The 26,387-nt window shown below is 45.9% G+C and overlaps 1 long non-coding RNA gene across 1 annotated transcript in view; it reads left to right on the forward strand.

Annotated features, from left to right (window-relative positions):
• The first annotated feature begins 718 nt into the window (after positions 1-718).
• Positions 719-26,387, forward strand: part of LOC138493338 (uncharacterized) — a 113,924-nt gene continuing 88,255 nt past the window's right edge. Inside the window, exon 1 of the long non-coding RNA XR_011276385.1 lies at positions 719-1,103. This is a non-coding gene — a long non-coding RNA (uncharacterized lncRNA). The remainder of the gene's footprint in view (positions 1,104-26,387) is intronic.

Here is a 26,387-nt window from a genome sequence, read left to right on the forward strand (position 1 = left end):
CCTACGGGGAGTTGTACTTTGTGGGCAGGGAGCGGTGTACAGGCACTCAGTGGGGCCGTTTACGGTTGATTCGCGATGCCGTACTTCTCACCATGGCGGAATGGTTCATTCCGCCATGCTTGATGGCGTTAGGTACATGTCCGCTAGGGTCGGAATTAGCGTACCCTTGCGCCATGGTGGTGTTTACGGTTTGGCATGGCGCGCGCGCGCGTGCTTGGTGCAGTTAGCGTTGGCTTTCACTACGGTGTCGCTAATGGCTTCGTACTTTGCGGTGACGGGTCATAGTCGCACCGAGCGCTATTCGATGGCGGTATTGCATTTCCGCCATCGTTTTTCGAATTCCGCCAGGGTCGTAATGAGGCCCACTGTCACTGATGCTCTGCTCGCCCTGGTCACTGTTTTTTTTCTCTTTAGAGCAAAGGGACCCTTGCATGCCCATGTGCGAGGGTCCCTTACTCTAACCTTTTAAATACTTTTGGGTCCCCGGCACGGCTTGCATTGGGGACCCGATTCCCTTTTTTCTTTATCCCTGCTTTTTTCCTCCCGACCGAGGGTTAAATTTATATGCAATGTATATTATGTTTAATGGAAGGAACTCTGATGGGCCTAACCTACCCAAGAATAGTTATGTGGTTCAAATGCAGAAATGTATTCCTGAGTATGATCCAACACAGACATGCACAGATGAATGTCATTAATTCATCACTCTTTCACACAGATGCTGCACCACAAGACACCTCAGTGGTAGACCCATAGCAGGACATGCCACCTATTGAGAGGAGGACGATGAAGATGACCCTGCTGGGAGCATTGTCCCTGTGCCGCAAAGGCCAACATTCCAAACAATACCCGAATGAGAGGCACCACTAAATGTCCAGTGGATCCCCAGGATGATGAGGAGGGACTAACACAACCCTGCTGGTCGCAACTTGGAACACTGGTCCCTGACATGCCACAAGGTGTGCTCTGCTGAGCCTGCACCAATCTGCCTGCTCCATATGACTTCATGAGCTAGGATGAAGAGATGTGCCAGCCTCAAGTCGCCATCCTCAGCCAGCTTTCATTGATAAGCTCAACATTGGTTCAGAAGTATCCAGTACCTGGTGAGTCATGGTACCCAAGGCCACAGATACCGAGAGTGCCAAAGTGATTTAGTTGGCAGAAATCCACAGGGTGTAAATAGCTGAGTTGTCAGAATTATACCATGCCCGGCAACAGACGGTGCAGAGCTGCTGAGGCAGTATTTCCTGGAAAATCACACTGCAGCATCCCCGGTGGCGTATGCTGATGCCAGGGTAATGTCATCCAGCCACAGCAATAACCTCGCTGTGGTGCCAGCGGAGGCAAGTGTAACAATCCATGAGACACCTGCTGTGGTCCATGTGACTGTACCAGATGTTGGGGTGAGGGGGCCGCTGCCAGAGTAAGATGCATGTCCACTAGCGGCTGTGGCAAGCTGTCATTATGTACACAGTTCTAAGTGGACTTGGGTATAACAGTACTGTTGGGCTTAGGATTCCTCTAATGTTTCTGATTTTTCATTTGTCTTATGTTAAGTCTACATTATACATTTTCAGCACAAACACTGCATCATGTGTCTACTTCCATTAAAACAGGGTCTGAGAAAAGGCACAGGGGTGTGGTGTGGGTCATGGCCTGTGCAACAGATGGTGCTGACCTACCAGTGACGAAGCAGAGCTGTGTGCCAAAGGGTCATCCTATGAATGATTTGCTGCATGCATGGTCGCACCAGTGGCGAGGCAATGAAGGGTATAGCTGGGTGACACTGAGAAAGGGGTTTACTTCCTGCAGGGATCTGGACATGGAACCGTCACATAGTAAAATATGTTCAGAGCAAGGACAGAAGCATGAATGGAGAGTGGTGTAATGTGTGGCCGCCGCCCCACATGACACTGGCATGTCAGATAAGTCACTGAGCAATGCCCTGATCATGCTATCATCAGGCACTGACAATTTATGCAATGCGCACATCCAGAATAACGCAGGGCATTCATGATATGAATCATATAAAATACTGTGCTGCCAGACTGTGCAATCTGGGGGATAATTTTGCTGTTTGCGTAGTAGCGAGCTCATAAAAGTATGTGCAATCTGAGGGATAGTTCTACTGTTTGAGTAGTACCTAGCTCATACAAGTATGTGTTCGAGTACTAGTGATCTCATGAAAGTATGTGTAATCTCGGGGATAGTTCTGTTCTTTGAGTAGTAGCGACATCATAAAAGTAAGTGTAATCCGGGGGATAGTTCTGCTGTTTGAGTAGTAGTGAGCTCATAAAAGTATGTGTAATCTGAGGGATAGTTCTGCTGTTTGAGTAGTAGTGAGCTCATAAAAGTATGTGTAATCTGAGGGATAGTTCTGTTCTTTGAGTAGTATGAATCTCATAAAAGTATGTGTAATCTGAGGGATAGTTCTACTGTTTGAGTACTAGTGATTTTATGAAAGTATGTGTAATCTGTGGGATAGTTCTGCTCGCTGAGTAGTAGCAATCTCATAATAGCATGTGTAATCTGGAGGACTATCCTGCCCTTTGAGTAGTAGGGCACTCATAAAAGTATGTGTAGTCTAAGGGACAGTTTTGCTCTTTGAGTAGTAGCAAGTTCACAAAAGTATGTGTAATCTGGGGGATAGTTCTGCTCTTTGAGCAGTAGCGAGCTGTTTGAGTAGTAGCGAGCTCACAAAAGTATGTGTAATCTGGGGATAATTCTGCTGTTTGAGTAGTAGCAAGCTCATAAAAGTATGTGTAATAGGGGGATAGTTCTGTTCTTTGAGTAGTAGCGACATCATAAAAGTAAGTGTAATCCGGGGGATAGTTCTGCTGTTTGAGTAGTAGTGAGCTCATAAAAGTATGTGTAATCTGAGGGATAGTTCTACTGTTTGAGTACTAGTGATCGCATGAAAGTATGTGTAATCTGTGGGATAGTTCTGCTCGCTGAGTAGTAGCAATCTCATAATAGCATGTGTAATCTGGAGGACTATCCTGCCCTTTGAGTAGTAGGGCACTCATAAAAGTATGTGTAGTCTAAGGGACAGTTTTGCTCTTTGAGTAGTAGCAAGTTCACAAAAGTATGTGTAATCTGGGGGATAGTTCTGCTCTTTGAGCAGTAGCGAGCTGTTTGAGTAGTAGTGAGCTCATAAAAGTATGTGTAATCTGAGGGATAGTTCTACTGTTTGAGTACTAGTGATCGCATGAAAGTATGTGTAATCTGTGGGATAGTTCTGCTCGCTGAGTAGTAGCAATCTCATAATAGCATGTGTAATCTGGAGGACTATCCTGCCCTTTGAGTAGTAGGGCACTCATAAAAGTATGTGTAGTCTAAGGGACAGTTTTGCTCTTTGAGTAGTAGCAAGTTCACAAAAGTATGTGTAATCTGGGGGATAGTTCTGCTCTTTGAGCAGTAGCGAGCTGTTTGAGTAGTAGCGAGCTCACAAAAGTATGTGTAATCTGGGGATAATTCTGCTGTTTGAGTAGTAGCAAGCTCATAAAAGTATGTGTAATAGGGGGATAGTTCTGTTCTTTGAGTAGTAGCGACATCATAAAAGTAAGTGTAATCCGGGGGATAGTTCTGCTGTTTGAGTAGTAGTGAGCTCATAAAAGTATGTGTAATCTGAGGGATAGTTCTACTGTTTGAGTACTAGTGATCGCATGAAAGTATGTGTAATCTGTGGGATAGTTCTGCTCGCTGAGTAGTAGCAATCTCATAATAGCATGTGTAATCTGGAGGACTATCCTGCCCTTTGAGTAGTAGGGCACTCATAAAAGTATGTGTAGTCTAAGGGACAGTTTTGCTCTTTGAGTAGTAGCAAGTTCACAAAAGTATGTGTAATCTGGGGGATAGTTCTGCTCTTTGAGCAGTAGCGAGCTGTTTGAGTAGTAGTGAGCTCATAAAAGTATGTGTAATCTGAGGGATAGTTCTACTGTTTGAGTACTAGTGATCGCATGAAAGTATGTGTAATCTGTGGGATAGTTCTGCTCGCTGAGTAGTAGCAATCTCATAATAGCATGTGTAATCTGGAGGACTATCCTGCCCTTTGAGTAGTAGGGCACTCATAAAAGTATGTGTAGTCTAAGGGACAGTTTTGCTCTTTGAGTAGTAGCAAGTTCACAAAAGTATGTGTAATCTGGGGGATAGTTCTGCTCTTTGAGCAGTAGCGAGCTGTTTGAGTAGTAGTGAGCTCACAAAAGTATGTGTAATCTGGGGATAATTCTGCTGTTTGAGTAGTAGCAAGCCCATAAAAGTATGTGTAATAGGGGGATAGTTCTGTTGTTTTGAGTAGTAGCGAGCTCATAAAAGTATGTGTAATCTGGGGGATAGTTCTGCTGTTTGAATAGTAGTGAACTCATAAAATTATGTGTAATCTGAGGGATAGTTCTACCTTTTGAGTAGTATCAATCTCATGAAAGTATGTGTATTCTGGGAGATAGGTCTGCTGTTTGAATAGTAGTGAGTGCACAAATGTATGTATCATATGGGGGACAGTTCTGCTCTGTGAGTAGTAGATTATGGACTGTTTCCATCCTTAAAAACTAAAGAAGTCTAATAAATGTATGGAAATATTCAAATCAAAAGGCAAACTAATTATTGTAGTGTCTGAACTGAGATTGCAGTGAATGCAAGCAGCTTAATTTGCATTCCTTGTGACGTACAATGTTCTAACAAAATGCCTATGTAGCAAGTCCATTTTGGGTTACATATATTTTACATTATAGCGAGGATCAGACCAGAGCAGAGACCAAGATGAGACTGTAAATCACGAGGCAAAAACAGCAGGTTCCGTCCAAAGAGGAACTCAGTGGACTAACCTTACGGACTCGAGAGACCTCCACAACCTATATTCTGTAAAGGCTTCAAACAAGCCCTTTATTCCTACTTGGGAACATGATGGTCGGGAGGCCACACTCGATCACATCTGCGTGTCCAAAAGTTTATTGTCATTGGTATCATCATTTGAAGTGATGAGAACTGCAAACAGCGACCACAATATGTTGGTCACTTCATGGGCAGCAGCAACAATTTCAAGGAGAAAACAAATGGAAACCTCAATCAAAATCTCCAATCGCGGCACGCAGTTAAGATTAACGAGCACCTCCATAAATCAAATCATAGAACAATACCACACAGCAAAGTATGGTAATGAAAGCCTTCCTGGAACAGTCAAGGTTGATGATCGCCCTTTGCTACCCCATACCAACAACCATGCAAAAAGCAAAAAACGAATACAAAGCAACACCTACATGAAAAGAACTTAATCTTGGTTGCAAAAAGGAAGGACATGTGACAAAAAATAAGACGGGACAAAAACTACTCCAACTGTGGAAAACCTGGAGATAGCCAAACAATCATCCAAGGTATATAAAAATTTGATAAAATCCTACAGAATATCTTTATACCAAAAAGATTCAGAATTTATGCTCCGAACCATCTGTGGGAAACAATCTAAAGACTTTTGGTCGTTAATAGCTTCATCTGCCAATGTTCCTCAGGACGCCCTCTCAAAGAACGTTGGGGACATAAAATGGGTGGCATACTTTACAGATCTTTTTCCGAAACTGTTGACTGATCCAAACAATTACCATCCATCATCGTCAAAAACTTGGAATGTCGAGTATGATAAAGCTTTGATCTTAACAAAAATCACCTAAATAAAAAATTCAAGAGGGCCAGGACCCGACGGGGTCACAAACATGGACTTGAAAAAAAAAACAGAAGATTGGGCACACCTTATTGCTGAGATAATAAACACCTGCGTGTTGGCTCATTCAATCCCAGAATCATGGAAAAGGGCAAACGTGGTCCCAATCTACAAAAAGGGCGACAAAGGGAACCAAGGAAATTATCGTCCAATAGCACCGTTGGATGTCCTTGGGAAACTCTTTGTGTCCTTATTACTGGATACATTTCAAGCCTGGGTCAAGTCCTCGGAGTGCATGGACCCCTTCCAATCTGGTTTCGGAAAGGACTTGGGAACCTAAGCAAACATCATGCTTTTAAGTACATTAAAAGAGAAAGCGGCAAAAACGAAATGCTGTCCCAATGGGCGAAAAAGAGCCTAATATTATTGCAAGAGATTGTCTTGAACTGAGCAGGAACTTGAAAACAATCCAATGAAAACGAACAAACGATTAAAAGAGTGGGACTGGATTCAAACATTAGAGGCTGCCTCCAAGAACAAGCTAACAACTCACTTACCAATGAACACACAAAAAGTGAATACAACAATGAAATACCTGTCAAAATTTCCTAATAGGAAGCTTAGAACAACGTTCTTGAGAGCACGCCTAAACATACTGAAAACAAATGAGATATTGGAGGTGAGAGGAAGTTCAAAGCATAATAACTGTCGACATTGTGATTGCAAGGACAAAGTGGAAACGATAAGACATTTGCTACTGTCCTGCTCAGGAACATCCACAAAGAGACTTACATAAATGGGACAACCGTTTAAGGATTCACAGAACTACGATGGGGAGTTTTTGTGGAGTCGTTTGATGAATGGCAAAAGCACGAAACTTGTGATCGCCATTGCACAATTTCTTCAGAACGTTGGTCTGGAATCGGCTGGGGTAACCTAATTCTGGAAATTGGAAAATGGTTGCTAAGCCTCTCAAACAACTAGATGGGAAGCCAGACCTAAAGAACTAAATTACATTGTTCACAAACTTTTATTTCGAAACCTCAAGATAGGAGAAAGAAGGAGTTTCTCTTCTTGCAAAAATTGTAAAAACGATTGTGTCAAGTAAATCATTTTTTTTTTAAATGATAGCCACAATGACTGTGACATGTTATTCTAGGTATGTTAGTTGTATGATGTATAAAACAATGTGCTGCAAACATTCTGAAACTTGCTTCTGATGGCTCTTAGAGGCAGCCCAGACCCCCAGCTGACCTCTAGCTTGGTTCTCCCATGAATTCTGGGTCTTGCCCACCTCTTCCCATCTGGGGACAGATTCTCTAACATTTGCGGTGTTGCTAAAAATTGAGCAGGTGGATTCTGCACCATGTGTGCTGTGGAAATGGCGCAAACAGGTGCCTTAATCCTTATTATCTAAATAGGTTTACAGAAAATTAGCTACATAAAATAAAAATACATGTGTTTACCTCTATATCAAGCAGCAAATATAGTTAAAAAAAGATGGTCTGGTTAATTCTTTCCCTAGTGAAAGCATTTGTAGATAACACGGATTAGGACAAATCCTGTTTGCTCCGTTCCCTATCACACAAGCAGCAGATTCTCTGCTACATGTATTTGGTGCACTCTTTTGCCTAATGGCAAAGTTTAAATAATGCAGAATGGAGCAACCCCGTTTTGTCCCAATCCGTATTATCTAAAAATGTTCACACTAGGAAAGTAATGAATTACACTGGCCCTCATTACAAGTCCGGCGGTGGACCATGGTGCTATTAGCACCATGGTCCATGCCGGATTCCGCCATGGTGGATGGCGGAATTACCGCCCCATTCCAAGGTGAGTGGGGCGGTAATTCCCCATTCACCATTTGCCCTTCCCCATTCCCATTTTTGCCCCATAGGGCATAATGGGGATGGGGAAGGCGCTAATTACGGCACCGTAAATTACGGTGCCGTAATTAGCACCAAGGTCGCTTAGCGCCTTGGACTTTAACGCCTGCAAAAAGCAGGCATTCAAATGTGAATCAGGCGTTAAGGGTTAACGGCGCCGACGGCGCCGTTAAACCCTTAACGCCTGACTTGTAATGAGGGCCACTGTGTTTGCATTATGTTTGGTATATAACATTAAAAGACTGCTTCGTTTTTCCCCCAGTGAAAACACTTTTAGGAAATGCAGATTGCAGCAAAATCTGCTTGCTCCATTCCCTATTATTCAACCAACAAAACTGGTGCTGAACGCATTTGTTCCATTTTGCTGCACAATGGAAAAGTTTAGGTAATCTGGCTTCAGGAAGTAACTGCAAAAAACAAGGGGCGTCCTGGGAGTCCATCTGCCGGACATTAGTCCCGGTTACGAGACCCGAGGGGGAATCCAAACGTGGACCCCTTGCCAGGGTCCGACTAGGACAAGGAATAGGCCCGGTCACCCCAAAAAAAGTGGCCCACCCCTCGCCTCAAAAAAGTGGCCCATCCCTTGCCTCACGACCCTTGTCCTCTAATGACATCACCAGAATTGATGTCATTTGACCCCAACCCAAAGAGACATCCCGGGAAGCAATGAAACATGAACTTTCACCCCTTGACAAACAGGAAGTGGCATCAAATAGCATTGTTCCTAAGTACACTAAATTACTGTGAATCCCACCAGATGTCCAAGGCCAAATTATAATATGTTATTGTATAGCACTTACGCTTAAGCTCTTTTTTTATGGAACAAATATGCATACAATAGCACCCAACCTGTGTTGGTTCTCATTTTTCTACCTAAAAAGGATTAAAGGCTTTTTGAAAGAAAAAAAATGGGAACACTTTTTTTTTTCAATTTAATTTTTTCCAAATCGGCCCCGGCATGGCCAGAAATCAGCCCCCACGCCCCAGTGACGATTTCGGCCCGGCCACGGGCCGAGGGGCCAATCCGACCCTGCCCCTTGCTCACTATTCTTAGAGAGGCACAGCTCCACCCTACTGATGAGGTCCAACCAGAACGAAACACGTGTCTGGGGTTGCTGTTCGTACTCTTGCTCAGAGGAGAATTGCCTAGCATTTCTGTGCTGGACTGCCCCAGGTCAGGACAAAGACTGATATGTTTTGGATATTTCTCCTCTGTGAAAGAAAGTGAGCTAAAGAATGGCTCTCATAACCGGGACTAATGTCTGGCAGAGGGAGGGACTCCCAGGAACCCCCTTGTTTTTTGTTCAGGAAGTCACTGCCGGCTACGATCTGCAAGATGGAGAACATGTTCTCTTCCAGAAAAACGGTCCCTATTATTCTATTATTAAATATGCATAGTTATTTAATTTTAATGCGTGGATTTCCTTTATTTAGAGTTTGTGTGCCAAGTAATTTAATAGAAAGAGAAACATATACGAATCTCTAGTTTTAACTGCAGATCTCTATTTTAGCCACAAGGTGGCAGAATATGATCGTGTGAATGCTGATATATAAATCCATGTTTTGTCTCTCTCAATGGAAGTATTTGAAAGGTATTTTGTTAGTGCAAGTTAGAATGTTTTAATAGTTTTAACAGAAAAATAAGGCACATCATTCTTATCCAACACAGAATAAAAACATACAGAACTTAATTATCTAAAATAAAATCATAAACTAGTATAAAATAGAAACAGAAAGTAGGAAATAAAAGTGTAAATTTAAATCAGAAATCCTACTCAGTGCTCACTATTGTGAATATTCATAGACTGTTCTTTGAAGGTATACAGTGCGTTTTGATTAGCAATGATGTACAGCAATATTGGCACTACCCACGCCTCGGGTTTTCACAATCTGCTGCCCCCTGTAACACAGGCAAGAGGCTCATTCCACGCCAGCACGTGGCAAGGACAACCATGGTCAGGACGTCATGATATGCAACATGTCGATACAGGTCATTGTTAGCAGTTACTCAGACTGCATTACCGTGAGCCCCCCATTCGCATACACACACTGACACGGAGACGTGATGTTGCTGGTGTGGGCTCCCCGGTGGCTCTGCGGCCGCCGGGAACGCCCCGTTTATTTATACAGCGCACGCGATGGAGTGAACGTCACCCCGTTGCGTGCGTGCCCTTAAAGGGCCAGCGCCACACTCCTCCTTTTCCATAACAACAAAACTTGAAAAAGGAAGGTCTCAACTGCCACACATTTAACAGCACACATTAGAGCACCCACATGTCCCCCGTTTATTAGCAGCCACCCTGGATCCCCCAATGGCACTTTGCCCAAACGGCCTGGACTGAACTACCAGCCAGCCTTCCCATCTCAGTCTGTCACATAGTCTGTAAGGCGGGCCGGTTTCCCACGCCCTGTTCTCAGGGGGTACCTCCTGCCAGCCTCTCTGGTCGGTGTCCCTTCGCTTGGCCCCCCACGGGCCGGCGAGTCCACTCTGGGGGTTTGACCCCCTCCTTCGTCCGGTGCTTCTTCGAGGTCCATGTCCTCTATGGCCTCCGCCCTCGGCTCACCCAGTCTCTTAAAGAAGCTGGCATTCCTAGTCACTGATGTTGTTCAATCGGATGCGGTCACCATGGACCCCTTGACCGCCACCACGTCCAAAGGGGCCGGTTCATACGTGAGAGACAATTTGCCCTGTGGGTGACGATTCCGCACCAGCAATTCGTCTCCAGGAGCAATCCTTGGGGGTCTCAGACCTCTTCTGTTGTTTTCCATTTCAGTCCTTGCCCTTCTCTTCTCTTCCACCTGATCATTGTCAATGACAGCCGGCTCTCGGTCCCCCACTTCAGGTATAATGTCTCTCGGGCAACGCTGGAACAGTGCCTCTGCTGGTGCCACACCCGTAGAGGAGTGGGGTGTCATCCGGTATCCTCGCAGGAACACATACAGCGCCCTTTGTAGGCACTCGCCCTTTCCGTGAGCGATCCTAAACACTTTGTTTAGTGTGCGCATCATGCGCTCTGCCTCCCCGTTGGCCCTAGGCCAGAGTGGAGTGACCTTTCTATGATGGATGCCGTAGTCCTTCATGAGGTCTGCGAAGCTCTCTCCTTGAAGGGCGCCCCATTGTCGGAGCACAGGACAGTGGGTAGACCGTTGGTGGCAAAGATCTTCTCCAGTGCTATCACCACCTTGTCGAACACCACCGACTCCACAAACTCGACCTCGGGGTACCGAGACCACTCGTCCACCACTACTAGGAAGTGAGTGCCCCTGGTTGTGGACCCACAGTCAGCATGAACCACTTCCCCTGGCCTGGTCCCTCGGGGCATCGTTTCGATGGATGGTTCGCGCTGGGCTGGTGAAGCAGCCTGGCATCACACACAAGACGACACAAACTCCTCCACCCTCCTTTCCAGCTCCGGGAACCACACCTTTTGGCGGAGACGAGCCTTTGTTTTGGGGGCGCCTTGATGACCCTGGTGCGCCAGGGCGATGATTTGCTGAACCTTGGCCTGGGGGACCACAATCCTGTCTCCACTCAGCAGGAGCACAGACTCAGAGAATGTCAATTCTTTGCGCACCCGCCAGAGTTGCTCCAGCGCTACTTTGGCCTCAGGGCCGGTCTTTGTGTCAGGCAGATCAGGCGGATACCTGATGTCAGTCAGCTGCTAGGGGGCGCCGTACCAGCAGTCTGCTAGTCTGCATTTCATTAAAAAAAAGAAGTTAAAAGTACATTTATCTTTCACAGTTTAGCGTCCGTACCTTTTCATAACACACACACTGGCTGAGCCATGTGGCACCATGGGATTTAAACTTTGCAATGTGAAGGTTTGCCCTGTTTCTGAGCCTGAAGTGCTTAGTTAATTAACAGTTTGCAGTTAAATGACATAAAGATATTTGTTAAAAGCGAAGAAAGTGTCCCCTTCAATGAAACTAAATGCTTCAAGGAAGCTTCAGCTCAAATGAACTCCCGCTGACCTTCCTTGGGAGTGAAGAAAAATTATGTTAAAATGGGGCCGAACCATGAAACCAATCAGGCATTTCCTTAATAACGTTGGGTAGAAGGATGCCCTACCCTCTGCCACAGGGCTTCCAGAACTTCATCCCTGTCTTTCTTTGTTGTCACAGGTATCTCGAGGTAAATAAGGAAAAAGCACAATACAAAACGCAAAGCAGCAAACATTCTTCACTTCACAAATGCAAGAAATGCCCATTAATCTTCTGCAGGAGTTGCTCTGAGTGCTAAATAAGTACGCGTCAGTTAAGATTTGTAAGAGGAGTCATTGCTTTGCTGTATATTTCCAATCTAAAAAAAGAAACATTCGCCGTCCCCTCCAGAAGGAAGGCACTAGCTGGCAAGCCATTGCATGTCACGTGTGATGCCTTCACAAAGCTCTAGAAGTTTAAGCCATCTGCACTCGCATTTCTGTAGTTGTCGTTTTCCATTTCCCATACGAGTGCATCTGCAAACAGATGCCTAAAAAGACAGTACCGACTAATCTCACATGACGGGACACGGTCATCATTTCGTGGCTTTAATTCCGTGGACAAGCTTTCGGCGGCTCTCATTACTCTGCACTGAAACCAGTGGAGACCAGTAGCACGGCACGGCAGTGTGGACACTGAACATGGAGAGTGGAGGAACGGGAAAGGGAGCAGAGTCACAGAGAGGGAGCAGGGTCACTGAGAGGGAACAGGGTCACGGTCAATGACGAAACAGATGGTGGTTGAAAAACCATTGGAGAGAGGCAGTGACTGCAAGAATAAGTGGAATTTAGTCATGTTCCATGGAAAAGTGGGCCGTGCAAGCATAACCCTGATCCCACAAGAAAGCGTAATAGGTTTGATTTTGTGGCATGAGACACCTCTATGCCAGCAGTCATTCATCATGGCTGCTGAATCTTCATTTGACACTGTAGGACTCAACAAACTCGGTCGGCCTACCACCACCAGTCATACAGGGGGCCAGTCTGAGTGGCGAGTGCATGCAATCAGAGACAGCAGTCTTTCTCTGCATTATTTCATCTCCTGCAGCCACATTCATTTTTATATAAATTATAATGTAGTGCTAGCACTGCAGTGTCAGCTCAGGGCAGCAAATAGCAACATTTGTTGCTTCATTTCACTTCCCTGTGTGGCGCTGCCGCCATGCAGCCAGGCCCCATGTCTGGGCACGTGCCCTCCTCCAGCTCATACTTTGCAGAGTGCATTGACTGCCACAGGGAGATTGATGAGGGCTGGGCAGCCTGCCCTTTCTTGACCTGCTGTCCCTGTCTGTGTCCGTTGGCAGTGACACGGAAATTGCGGATGAAACGGATCGGATCAAGGACCAGCCACAGCCAGACTCAGTGAGCCAGAGCCCTCCTTTGCCATCTTGACCTTGGGTGCCGAGTGCTTCTCCCTGAAAAGTTAAATGCAAGTATTGTACCCTAAATTCTATCCACTATCAAGGGGTGGCAAGATGCAGCAGTTTGCTTTGCTTACCTTATGATATGATATGATATGATATGATATGGCATTTATAACGCACCTATACACAAGTGTTTCAAGGCGCAACAAGCTAAGGGAGGGGGAACAAAGGGAGGACAGACAACGATCCTACTAGGCCAGGTGTCATTCAGATTGCGCAAGTGCATGGGATGGGGAAAGGGAGAAAGTGCGGGGGGAGAGGACAGTGCAGTACATGGCAAAGAATAATAACAGTAGGTAAGGTAACGGCCAGCAGGTGGCAAGTGCGAAGGTAAGTGCAGACATCAGGTGTCAAGTGCTGGTAGTGGGACTGTAGGGATACAGAAACAGTCCCCAAGTGAGGGGGTAGCCAGGCAGGCAGTGCAGGTGTGTGTGACTGGTGGGGGAGGGACCTGGGCCCAAGAACAGAGGGTGGCCGGGCAACCAGTGCAGATTCATTTTCAGCCAGGAGGTCAGCAGGGGAGAGGAGGAGAAAAGGCAGAAGCAAAGAGAAAGGTTTTTAGGTGCTTCTGGAACCGGAGAGGGTTCTCCTCAGGTTTTTAGGGAGGCATGGTGGCTGTTCCAGAGGGAGGCCCCAGCCGAAGAAAGAGATCTACCACCAACTTGTTGCTTGGAGAAGCGACTGACCCTAAAGGAGTTTGAGGCGGAAGAGCGAAGAGCTTGAGAGGGAAGATATTTAGGAAGAGAGAGTTGAAGGTATTGAGGCCCCATGCCCTAGAAGGCATTGTGGACAATGCAGAGGGTTTTGAACTTGATTCTTGCAGGCACTGGGAGCCAGTGCAGAGATTTCAGTCCTGGAGAGATACGGATTGAGGCCAAGGACAAGTCTCGCAGTCCTGTTCTGGATAAATTGCAGAGAGCGGAGAGTATAAGCAGGCAGATTTAGAAAGAGGCTGTTGCAGTAGTCCAGCCTAGGGAGAACCAGAGCTCTGGAGACAGTGAGCTTCTGGGGGATGGAGAGGAAAGGTGGAATACCTCGGAGGAGGTGCAGCTGGTAGTGTGACTTCTTAGAGACGTCTGAGATGTGAGGAGAGAAGGAGAGTGTGGAGACGAAGATGACCCCAAGGTTAATGCTGAAATGGTGTCAGTATGGAGCCGTGGCCGAATGCTATGTCTCGCCTTTGCCTATACTAGAGTCTTTGCATATTTGCTGCAGGCATCTAATGTATGTCCTTTTGCCTTGACCGGGAGGTTTTGAAGAGCCTGCCCCAGACATTCACCGGTTCTGTCTCCCCCTTTCCCTCAGACAGTGGGACTGCTGAGTGCAGCCCGCCAGCTCTAGCATTCAGTAGGAAAGAAAAAGTTGGCACACAGGTTTTCACGAATCTACCTCGAATTGTGATAGCACTTCAAAGTTTGAATCCCCGGCAGAGTAGACATGCCCTATTCTGATGTTGATACATTTGGTACCATTAACATGGGTATTAATTACATCCTTTATTATAGCGCTTCATAGTGGGAGGAATTCACCATTAAGCGCTATATGAAAAAAGTGGTATATTATTTTGGAAGGATCAACAACGGTCAAACATTTAATCTTGCAGTTCATATGGAAATGGCCTGCCCTTCAGCAATGGAAGGAAAGGTGAGTTTGTTTAAACTTCAAGTACAACCAAAAAACAGACGAATGGCAACTAACCCTTGCCAGTCTCCTTAAAGCAAAGTTGTTTTTGGGAACTGCCACAGGTGCTGAAAGCTGAGCCACTTTAATCATCTATTTTTGGCTCCATTAGACTCTAACCTTGAATCGTGTTTGATTTCAAGCAATGCTTATGTCCCTTGACTGATGCATAAGGCTAATAGGGTAGAGGCCAAAAACATTTTATCATCGCATCATACAGAAACATTATTAAATTCAACTTAAGCAGCACATTTGGTGCACATTTAACCTCGGCTCACATTCCTTCAGAAGACTCACTTTAACAATAGCAAGGGTGTGAGCTGCCGAATATTAAGAATTCTTCAAGCAAGGGAATCAGGAACGACTGTAAACAAAAGCCTCCTGCCCCGCACTCGTATAAGTACTAAATGGGTTACAAGGCATGCAACGTGTTGCGTGTAGTGATGCGCTAACAGCCTTTCAAGTGGGGCAATTTATAAGTGATGGCTCATTTAACAAGCCATTGTTTATATACAGTATGTGCTTAACATTTCTGTTTTAAGAACTGAACATGGGGCATTTTTATCCACCAGGCCAGCACAAGTATCAGTTAGCTGATCAAACCTATGCATTCTGCAAAGAGAATTAACGTGCCACACAGAAAAGTGTCAAACTATTTTCTTTATTTTCATATCTCTTTATTTGATACACCAATATTACTTTTTAGTTACATATGGTGCATCCCTGGGAAGGTTAACTGACATGTATTTGCTTGTAGTGTCTGCTTTGGACAAAATGCATCAGCTTAGCATCAAAGGTCTTTTCATTTTCTAAACAACCCAGAGCCAGCCAAGGCCTAGCATGCACACCAGATGGCAACCCAATATGACTTGGCACCTTAATTAGGAAAGCAGGGTTTATTATGTCACTGTGCAGACCACAGACCGTGGCAAATCAGTGCAGTGATATGTGTGCAGCAATGATTTGTGCACGGCCCAAGTCACCACCATGTTGGTTAATGACGTGTATGTGGCACTCTTACATGTAACAGCACATATACCTGTTGTTGTCCGATGTGCCCAATGTCCATACTATAGCACAATGCAATGTGGCAACGCTTCCCTAACATGGCAGCCACACTGTGGAACTCCCTTCCCCCTTCCATCAGGGGGATTGACTCCCATGCAACCTTCAGGAAGGCCATTAAAACTAGACTCTTTGTCTGACAACCTGTGTTATATATACTGTAACTTGACAATGTACTGCTTTTTTTGCCTAACTGTGTTGAAACTGTCATGAAAATGTCCATTGTTAACCGTAACTAGTTCTGTCTTTAAGTCTCTGCTGGGGCCGCATTCTTGTAACCCTGAATAAAGCCTCCCTAAGCCTTCTCATAGTGCCTCAATGCCCAAGGGCTGCAGTGCGCTTTACAAATGCAAAAAACAAAACAAAAAAAATAATAATAATGTTTTGTGTATGTGACTCTGATGAGCATTCCATACTGTGCCCACACGTAAACACATTAAGCAATCAAAGAAGTTGGTTCAAATTGTACATCCACTAGGCCACGCCATGATTTTCACTTGCTGCATGTCAGCACTAATAAGAGATGCTAATTCCAGCTCAGTTAGATCATAGGCCTGTTCTTCTTTGCCGAGATAACCCCTGAGACCTGCGTAATAGTGAGGAGGTAGTGGCTGAGGAACTGTGGACCCTTTACAATGCATTAGAAACCAGTTTTGTTTAAAACACTTCATCAGCTTATTACTGGTCAGGCTAAAGTTTATAAGAGGTACAATCCTTTCTGTGTAGCCTTTCTGCGCATTGTTTGTTGTGTCTCTTTTGTGCGGTATCATGTCCTGTCTGTAGATATAATTCCCAAAAGATGTTTTTGTATTGGGTTGGGCATGCCCACGGTGAGACCCAGCCCTTCCTCGTCTAAAATTCTTCAGAAAAAAGGAGCATAAGAGCCCTTGTACCCCATTTGAGTGGCTGATGTTGCAGCCATTTAATACTCACATCCAACAATTTAAGCTGTCCAAATGAGCATGTATGGTTCATGGTTACAAACATTTTAATGTTAGGGTGAGTATTGTGAATCGTGATGTGAGCACCAAGCCATGCATCGGTTATGCATTTAGAGATTCACACATACAATCCTTTTCTCACAGACTTTGTCTCTGATCACTGTTATAGTCCTGAAATGATCTGTGATTTAATGCAAAGCATACAGGAATCCTCATTGGTGCTATCTGTCCCCTTCCCCACTTTCAGAGAGGTATTTTGAAAGAGTACAATAAGAGTGTACTAGACTGACCATCTTGGAATGATAACCTACTATCAGAAAATTATTCATATGCTTAGTGTATTATTGCCCCTTGTGAAATACATGTGAGGTGGTACGAACAGAACACCTGCAACACAGGGCCACTGGTCAGTGGGCCCTCAAACCCCGGCAGGCTGGTCACACCGCAGTGTGCCAGTGCAGACAGTTTGAAACTGCATTCAAATTAGAATTCTTCTGTAGTACTTGAATTACAATGCAATGAAACTAGCTTCATTTATATAGCAATTATTTATTCATATTGAGGAGGTGTTTTGTCGCACGACAGAGGTGTAGTTTGGGAGTGACGTGAGCCAGTCAGGGGTGGGGGGGCGCCAACGATGCTTCCCGCCTGGGGTGCAATCTGGTGTAAGACCGGCCCTGTTTGGCCTCATTTGTTCTTCGGCCCAAAGCTTCCAACACAGTCTTCCAGGCATCTTGCCCCATCGCCGTCTTCATTATTTCAAAACACTCATCATTTTTAGACACCTGCTCCAACTCCTCCACCTGCATCGAGTTCGGCGTTGCCGTTTCAATGACAAGCCGAACATGTTCATCTGCTTCCTCTGCCGATGTGGACGCCTGGGAGCCCCCTCTCGGATGTCTGGAGAGATAGTCAGCAGCGTTGTTACTTCCCGGACGATAGATCAGCGAAACTCCATACTCGAGTAGCGCGAGCATCCAGCGCTCTATCCTCACTGGTGGCTTCGATGAGGACCCAGCCATGATGGGCAGTAAAGGCTTGTGGTCTGTAACCACAGTCACTGGTCGCCCCAAGATGTACAGGCGAAAATGTCTGCAGCCCCACAGCACCGCCAGGGCCTCTCGCTCGATTTGTGAATACCGTTGCTTGGTGTCGGAGAGCGCCTTGCTGGCGTGTGCTATCAGGCGGATTTCCTGATCACTCCCGATTTGGGTGAGGACCGCCCTCAGACCATAGGGGCTGGCATCTACAACGATCTCAGTCTGTAGGCTCGGATCAAAAAATGCCATGGTGTCCTCGGCAGACAGAGCGCTTTTGATGTAATCGAAGGCCGCTTGCTCAAGCGGCCCCCACTGCCAGACGGTGTCCTTCTTCGTTAGTGCCCTCAATGGCTCCGAGCGGGATGCCAAGTTCCGAATGAAACGGCCACAAAACGTGACCATGCCCAGAAAGCTCCTCACATCAGCCACATTCTCTGGTGGTCTGGCCTCCTTTATATCCCTCACCTTGCGGGGGTCAGGGGACACCCCATCCGCCTTGAAAACAAATCCGAAAAACTCAATGGTCGTTTTGAGAAACTCACATTTGTCTCTATGCAGTGTGAGTCCCAGTGAGCGGAGGCGTCCAAATGTCTTGGCGAGGCGCGCCAGATGTTCCGCCTCAGGATTGGCGTACACCAGGATGGCATTGCTGATGTTAAGGACTCCATCTAGGTCTGCCAACGCCCCTCGGATGATGTTCTGGAACACCTCTGTAGCCGATGAGACCCCAAAGCTCAGCCTTTTATATCTGTACAACCCCCGATGAGTGGTGAATGTCGTTATATAGCGGGACTCGGGTGCAGGACCACCTGATGATACCCTGCTCTTAGATCCAGCTTAGAGAAAAACCTCGCCCCTTGCAGTTCCGTTATGATGTCATCAATGGTGGGGGTCAGGTGCCGCTCCCTCTTTATGGCCTTGTTGGGGAGGCACATGTCCACGCATATTCTCACCGCATCTGTCATCCCCCTACTTGTATCCTCCCATCCTTGCCCTCACTTAGGATTCGACTGCCCCAGGAGGCTTGAGGAGGCAGTGCTCAGCGCACAAAGCACCATCTTAAAGTAACTGAATCTCTCTTAGTCACTCTACTGTCTCGTATTGCCATCTGTATTTGTATGCTGAACTAGAAGCTCAGCCTCCTAAAGACTGAAGCAACTCTAAGTTAAGTACTTTTACTTTGATTGCATAACGGGAAGCACTAATTTAAGGCAACCTTGAAACTTAAATGCACTTTAGCATTTTCTTTTGAAAAACGGAGTCTGCATTTAGCTGCAGGGGAATAGACTGACTAAACAGTTGCTTTGTCAGAAACAGCACTCTGAGTCCCAGAATCTACCGTAGTACCAGTAGTGCTTTTCAGCCGCAGGTACGCAAACTTGCACAGTCAGGAACTACAGTTCCCAGAGTGCCTTCACGTCCATTTCAAGAAACGTCAATCGCTTCAGCGCCGGCGCTTCTGCAACGAAGCGGTCTACGCCGGTCCACGGCGTCCAACGGCACACGGCCCAAAACTCTGCTCAAATTCTTCCAGGGAAAGATCTGATCCGGTTAAGCAGGTATGGGCTACCCAGTTCTATGCGACTTACTAGTCAAATCTACCAAACTACAAAACCAAAACCTAGTGCAAACATATGTGAACACTAGATTAGAATCTATCCACACCCAGCTAAGGACCTGTATCAATCACTCTAAAGTCACACTTAAAAACTCTGACAAGTAAGAACTTACCCCAAACGAAACCGCAACTCGTGCCATCAAAATAGCACTCTTGAACACTAGATCCCTAAACAAACATGCACAGGATATTTATGATTATATCCTGGAAGATGACATTGACGTCCTGTGTCTCACTGAGACCTGGCTTCAGGAACCAATGGGGCCCACGGTTGACATTGCCGTGCCCAAGAATTACACCATCTATACTAACAATAGAGCGTCAGGAAAGGGTGGTGGAGTAGCCATAATCGCCAAACAAGACCTCAACCTCTTCCCCGCTCCCATACAGTGTACAGGTTGTGAGATCTTGCACCTCAAACTGACACACACCCCAAATGATTGTATCAACCTGATAGTCATTTACAGAACCCCCTCCCTTGCATCAGACTTCAATGAAGAGTTAACTATTGAACAACCTGAAAACATCTAATTCAGGGACAATACTGTTAGGAGACTTAAACCGTTGGAGAGGTAATCCCAAAGATCCAGATGCTATAAGCCTAGAGGAAGATCTATCGAACTGCTCCTATACCATAATAAACAAAGATCCTACAGCCGTCACAGTTAACCAGCTAGACTGGATAGTTACTAATAACACAGACATGACGATGCTAGGTACACATCCCTGCATATGGTCAGACCATCATAAAATTGAATCCAAGTTAGTGCTCAAACCAAAAGCAGCCAAACCCGACAACTCCCCAAAAATGGTATTAGATAGAAATCTAAAAAAAATTCACGCCAAGCATCCTTTTGGAAGGCACTACGCAAATCATGCTCGATACTAAAGACACAGATTCATGCGAGGACATCATCTCCGCGTATAACAAACACATGAACGACATATTAAACAAACATGCTCCCCTTAAAAACAAGCAAGTCCGACCTAATATGAACCACCAGAAATGGTTCAATTCTGAAGCTTTGAACCTCAAAAAGGAAAAGCGGAAACTAGAAAGAATATGGCTAAAAGACCCTATAGAAAACAACAAAAAAAACTGGAAAACTGCCGACATAACATACAGGGCTATAATAACTAAATTGAAGAAAAATCACTATAAAGAACAAATCAATACCGCATCTAATTCAACTGGGAAACTTTTTCAAATACTTAAAAATATTGAAAAACCTGTAGCACTATCTCCCCCTTTTCAACCCACTCAAAAAGATTGTGAAGCAGTTCAAACTGCATTTCACAATAAAATTACCAAGGCCAGAGAAACAATTTCTAATTGTAAGGTAACCAATATCACTATCCCAGATAACACAGGGACAGATAAGATTGACTCACAAAGTCCAAAATTCTATTTTAAACCCATATCACTGGAAGGTATGAATAAAACCCTCTCAAATATCAAATGCACTTCATGCACGGAAAATGTACTGCCCCCAAAACTAATCCTTGACAATGCTACCATTTTTGCACCATTTCTGACAAGAATGGTAAATGCGTCATTTAGAGATGGTAACGTCCCAGCCGCTATCAAAACGGTCACAGTAACACCATTACCTAAAAAACCTGAACTTAACCAACAGGACCCTGCAAATCTAAGGCCAATTACCAACTGCAACTTTTTACTAAAAATACTTGACAGGATTGCTACAGAACAACTCCAAGAATTTGTGGATGACAACAACTTACTCCATCCACAACAATCGGGCTTTAGGACAGCCCATAGCACAGAATCAGCGCTTTTAGATCTGCAGACAGAAATGCTAAGCATCCTGCATCAAGGTAAATCTGGTTTACTGATCCTATTGGACCGCTCGGCAGCCTTCGATCTATTGGACCACCGGAGGCTCCGAGAGGCCCTAGATCAATCGGGAAACTGCTCTGATGAGGCCATAGACTGGGTGTCATCATTTCTGCAGGATAGGCAATCTAAAATCGTCTGGGGCAAACACTCTTCAAAATCTAAAACAGTCAACTGTGGAGTTCCACAGGGCGCAAGCTTCTCCCCTCTACTATTTAATTTATATATGCGATGCCTATGCTCACTTCTGTCCCATCTCGGTATATTTTTTACCAACTTTGCCGATGACACCCAATTGGTGTCCGAACTTACTGGTAACTACCAACAGGACAGCGAAAAACTCTCGAGAATCTATAACATCATCGAGAGTTGGATGAAAGACAATTGGATGTGCTTAAATGCCTCCAAGACGGAACTTATGATCTTCGGTTCTCCTCATGCTAGAAAAAAACTTAGTCCACAATACACCGAATTTAAGATCAAAGAGACACAGATAGTTATAGTAGAAAAAGTTAAAACACTAGGCGTCTATCTTCAGGCATCCTTGGGAGCAGAAGTCCACACTTCCTACCTCAAAAGGAACTGTCGCTATTATCTGAAAGTATTGAAAAAAATCAGACCCTTGCTGAGCCCACAAAACAGTGCGACAATAGCAAGAGCCACAATTCTCTCCCGGTTGGATTACGGAAACTCCTTACTCCTTGGCGCAAGCAATAAATGCTTAAAACAATGCCAAGTGGTGTAAAACAACATTGTCAGAACAATCACCAATACACCCAAGAGAGATCACATCACAAAAGACAGAAAGGACTTACATTGGCTGGCGATCGAGGATCGTATCACATACAAAGCCATTACCCTAGTACACCGATGCTTATATGGAAAAGCACCAACTTACCTAAAAAAGCAATTCGTGTGGTACGAATCACATTGCAACCTGAGGTCCAATAAATCTGGCCCCCTGCGAGTTATTCCTACCAAAAAAGCTAAAGGATTAGGTAGGGATTTCACGACCAAGGCAGTCCTCATATGGAATAAACTCCCCCCTGGGCTGAGATTGGAAACTAACCATCTAGTCTTCAAGAAGCAACTCAAGAAATTTCTCTTTAAATAAAATCCCTACTCCCGACAGCCAGCTAGCCCATCTCTGTTCCAATGTCTGTTACATGTGATTTTGACTTGTCCCGTTTCTAAACTCCAGTCTGTCTTTTTGTAAAGCGCTCTGATGCCTGCGGGCTGCAGCGCTATATAAATATATAAATAAAATAAAAATAAATAAAATCTGATTGTTTGGGCTTACGGGCGATCACAATGGGGGATACCCATGGGATGGGGCCTTGCACCTTTTCAATGATGCCCAATCCGACAAGGTTGTCCAACTCCTGGTCCACCAGCTCTCTAAGGTGGAATGGCACCCGCCGATGCCTGAGCGCCACTGGCTGGATCGACTCATCTATGTGTAGCCTTACAGGTTCACCCACCATCTGTCCAATTCCTTCAAACAGGGAAGCGTGCTTGCCCAGCAATACCTGTATGTCGTCCAGGTATGCCGAGTATGCAAATGTCACAATTCCAAGGGCCTCGGCCGCCGCACAACACAGCAATGTGTTGTTGCTTACCGGTGTGATGTAGAACCTGGCTCGGAGTGATGTGTTGCCGTACTGGACTCCTGCCACAAACACGCCGTCCAGGGGGATTGGCTGGTTGCCCCCAAAAGTGAAGATACATGCCTTCGGCGTCGCCAGAGCCGGAGCGGTCTGCATCGAGTCATAGTGTTGTCTGGCCATCACATTCACGGAAGCCCCAGTGTCTACTAACATTGGTATTGATTCCCCGTTGACCAGAACGTTGCACCAGGGCTGTCTCTTGGAGTGGTTTCTCAGGACGTCAATGCTGGACACAAAAAACACGTTTTCTTCATCCTCCTCCTCCTTGTCACCCTCCTGAGGGACACCGTCCTCGCCCTGGTCCACCTGGGCGACATTCGACGACCTCTGGGGGCGGAAGAAACCAGCCCAGACAGGTCCTCTGGGAACCACCTTTGGAGCTGTGGTCCTACACATTCTGGCATAGTGGTCCGCACCCCCACACCGGCCACACTTCACACCCACGGCTGGGCACTCTGCTGGGTGCAGAAGATTGTATCCGCCATTTCATGCAGGAGTTATTCCCTGCTGGCACTCTAGGTCCTTGGCCACTTGCGGGGCGTCTAAGCCCACGTCCCCTGCCGACCGCGCAGATGTCATCCGGCTTGCTGGGGCACACTCCGGCCTCCATTCTAGTTGCTCGCAGTTCGGACACCTCATGGCATCTGCCAAGTTCCAGGATGCGGGGAAGGGCGATGCCAGGCTCTCGCAGGATTTGGCGCAGCAGTTTGCTAGACACACACCCTTGTATGAGTTGGTTGCGAATCATGGTGTCTGGGTCATTCCACGCAAACGGCACCGCCAGTCTGCGCAACCTCCCATAGAAGACATCAAGGGTCTCATCAGCCTTTTGACGCGCCGCCCCCATGAGGAAAAGTTTATAATCTGCATTTGCCATGGGCAGAAAATGGTTGTGGAACGCATCCTTCGCCGCAGTAAACGACCCATCCGCAGGTTGCAGGGATAAGAATATCTCATGTACCGCAGGGCCTGCAGAGTACAGGAGGGTGGCCAACTTACTGTCATCACTAGTCTCCAATGTGGCCCTGAAGTACATCTCGAGTCTGTCCATCCACATCTTCCACCTCGGTCCCAGACTTGATGGCGTGCCTGAGACATCAAACTTAGGCATTGGTTGTAGGGCCCCAGGTGGCTTCAGCAAAGGTCTTGGCGGCAATATGGGTGGTGGCTGTGGTGCAGGAGCAGCTGGTTGTTGAGGGGCAGCCGCAGCCGCTGCAGATTGGCTCATGGTGGTAAGCGCACAGGCACCCCAGGGATGCCCAAAGAATGGGGCCGCAACTCACCACCACACACACCAGTGTTCTTCTGCAGAGAATGGTCCTGAAATGCAGCCACAAACAGCCCACAGATACCAATGTTCCTCAGATGCAGCCAGGCAACGGCAGTTCCACGATGGGTAGATCAGGTGACCAGGCAGATGTGGAGGATCCAAAAATTGAGCAGGGTGGGCCCCAAGGTGTGCAACCAGCAGGCCTTCCTTGGTGCTTCACCCAAGTACTCGGTGAAAAACAGTGAAAATGTCAATAACTCACTATGAAAATGACATGTGCTTCTTCTAGTGGCTATCCACCACTGGATCGTCCAACAATTAGGCTTGGATGGCTCACTGGCGCTTCATTTCGAAGCCGTGACCTCCCAGGGCCTGTTCAACAAGATGGCCGCTGACCGTGTGTCTCATACCCCTTTCCGCGGCACGATTTTGCAAAAAGCACTCACTTCGGATCATCCGCGCATCACGCAAATATCACCACCTGTCCCGGGGATGGGTCCGATCGTTCGTTGCCACTGTTAGCAGACTCGGACTGCATTACTGTGAGCCCCCCATTCGCATACACACACTGACACGGAGACGTGATGTTGCTCGTGTGGGCTCCAAGGTGGCTCTGCGGCTGCCGGGAACGCCAAGTTTATTTATACAGCGCACGCGATGGAGTGAACGACACCCCGTCGCGTGCGCGCCCTTAAAGGGCCCGCGCCACAGTCATGACACAGTTCCATGCTGTTTTATACTCTGTACTTCTCTGTAATCTCTAATCTGTTACACAACCGGTTGATAGCACAGCGAGTAGAGTGCTTGCTTTGACATCTGTTCAGAACCTGCTGACGCAGGTTCGAATCCCGGCGGGGCGAAACTCAGCTTTTCATCCTTCCGAGGTCGACAAATGAGCACCACACACCATGGGTAATAGGCAGCGCTCAGATACCTGAGGGTTCCTAGCGCTATATAAATGCTAAAGTATTATTATTAACCAACACCCACCCGTTCATACGCAACAGTATCCCACCGGCTCTCCTCAAACCCACACACCCGAACACATATCACAGTAGAGCAGGAAGTACTAGGTTTCACACTGGGCATCCAGTACTACAATTTACATTTTGAGCGCTGCCTATTCTCTGCCGCCGCCTTGCTTTACCCACCACTGGCTCTGCCAGCTACTTTTCTCTGTCCTCCCACTTTCTCAGCCCAACAACCTTTCTTTGCCCACCACCCTACTCTACCCAACGCCCGGTGCTTCTTTGTACAATCGCTGATTTCAGTTCACCTTAATGAAACCGGATCTAAAGCTCCCTCGGAGCTCGAGAGGGCATCTGGGCGCTAGCTTGTCTGGAAAACAGGAGCTCTTCGGGAGCAAGTGGCTGCAAGCAGTGGCGTCTCTTGAAATCAATATATTTAGGGGGGTGGAAATCAGGGGGCACAAAAAGAACAGGCGGTGGGGGCGGGGTGGTGCCACATCAAATAAGGATATACAGGCAGACTGGTATCAATAAATATAAATTTTAACAAGCTGGATGAAAAAAAGGTGACAGTATGCCAGTTCAGAGTAGATTTAAGACTATATGAGTTTTGCATCAAGTTAATATACACCCTTAGTCCATTATTTCAAGTTTAACAATAATAATCAGATCACATTTTTATTTAGTGCTTCATGACGGATAACTCCGTCACCTAGGTGCTGTAAAAGTATTTTTTATTTGTTTATTTATTTAAAAAAAAATGTTTTTATTAATACAGTGTGCTACAGTTTACAAAAGAAACTTTTCACACTTACAAAATTAAAATACATATTCAAATATAACAATAAAAATAACTCTACATTTCATAAAATTCAGATTAAAATAACATTCAAAGCAACTTATTTCTTCCCAAACATGGTAACCAAATGATTCCAACTTGCTGAGAAAAAAACACAAAGATCTTATGATTGAAATCACCGCCTACAAAGAGCCTCGTAAGACAACATAAGGTGTTACTACTAACAATGTGTCGATCAACATAACGCTAAGCTTAGATCATTTTCATAGCACTTCATTTTCTGCACAAGTTCTTCTTCGATTTTGAATAGGAGTCTGGCCAAGGCAGACATGAAAGCAATGTGAGGATTGTTCATACATTTATACCATAGCATTTCATGTGAAGATACGGAGTTCCCAATTTAATTGTCCCACAGAAACACAATTCTCTCTTTGTCAAATTGCCTGCAATAAATAACCAGATGTTTTATGGTTTCCTTTTGTGGAGCTATCTCGCAGAGCGACAAATATCTGAATTAAAATGCATCCACTGGCTAATACGT

The sequence above is a fragment of the Ambystoma mexicanum genome, chromosome 10, assembly GCF_040938575.1.
Source record: "Ambystoma mexicanum isolate Mex_15411 chromosome 10, UKY_AmexF1_1, whole genome shotgun sequence".
NCBI classification, from domain to species: domain Eukaryota; kingdom Metazoa; phylum Chordata; class Amphibia; order Caudata; family Ambystomatidae; genus Ambystoma; species Ambystoma mexicanum.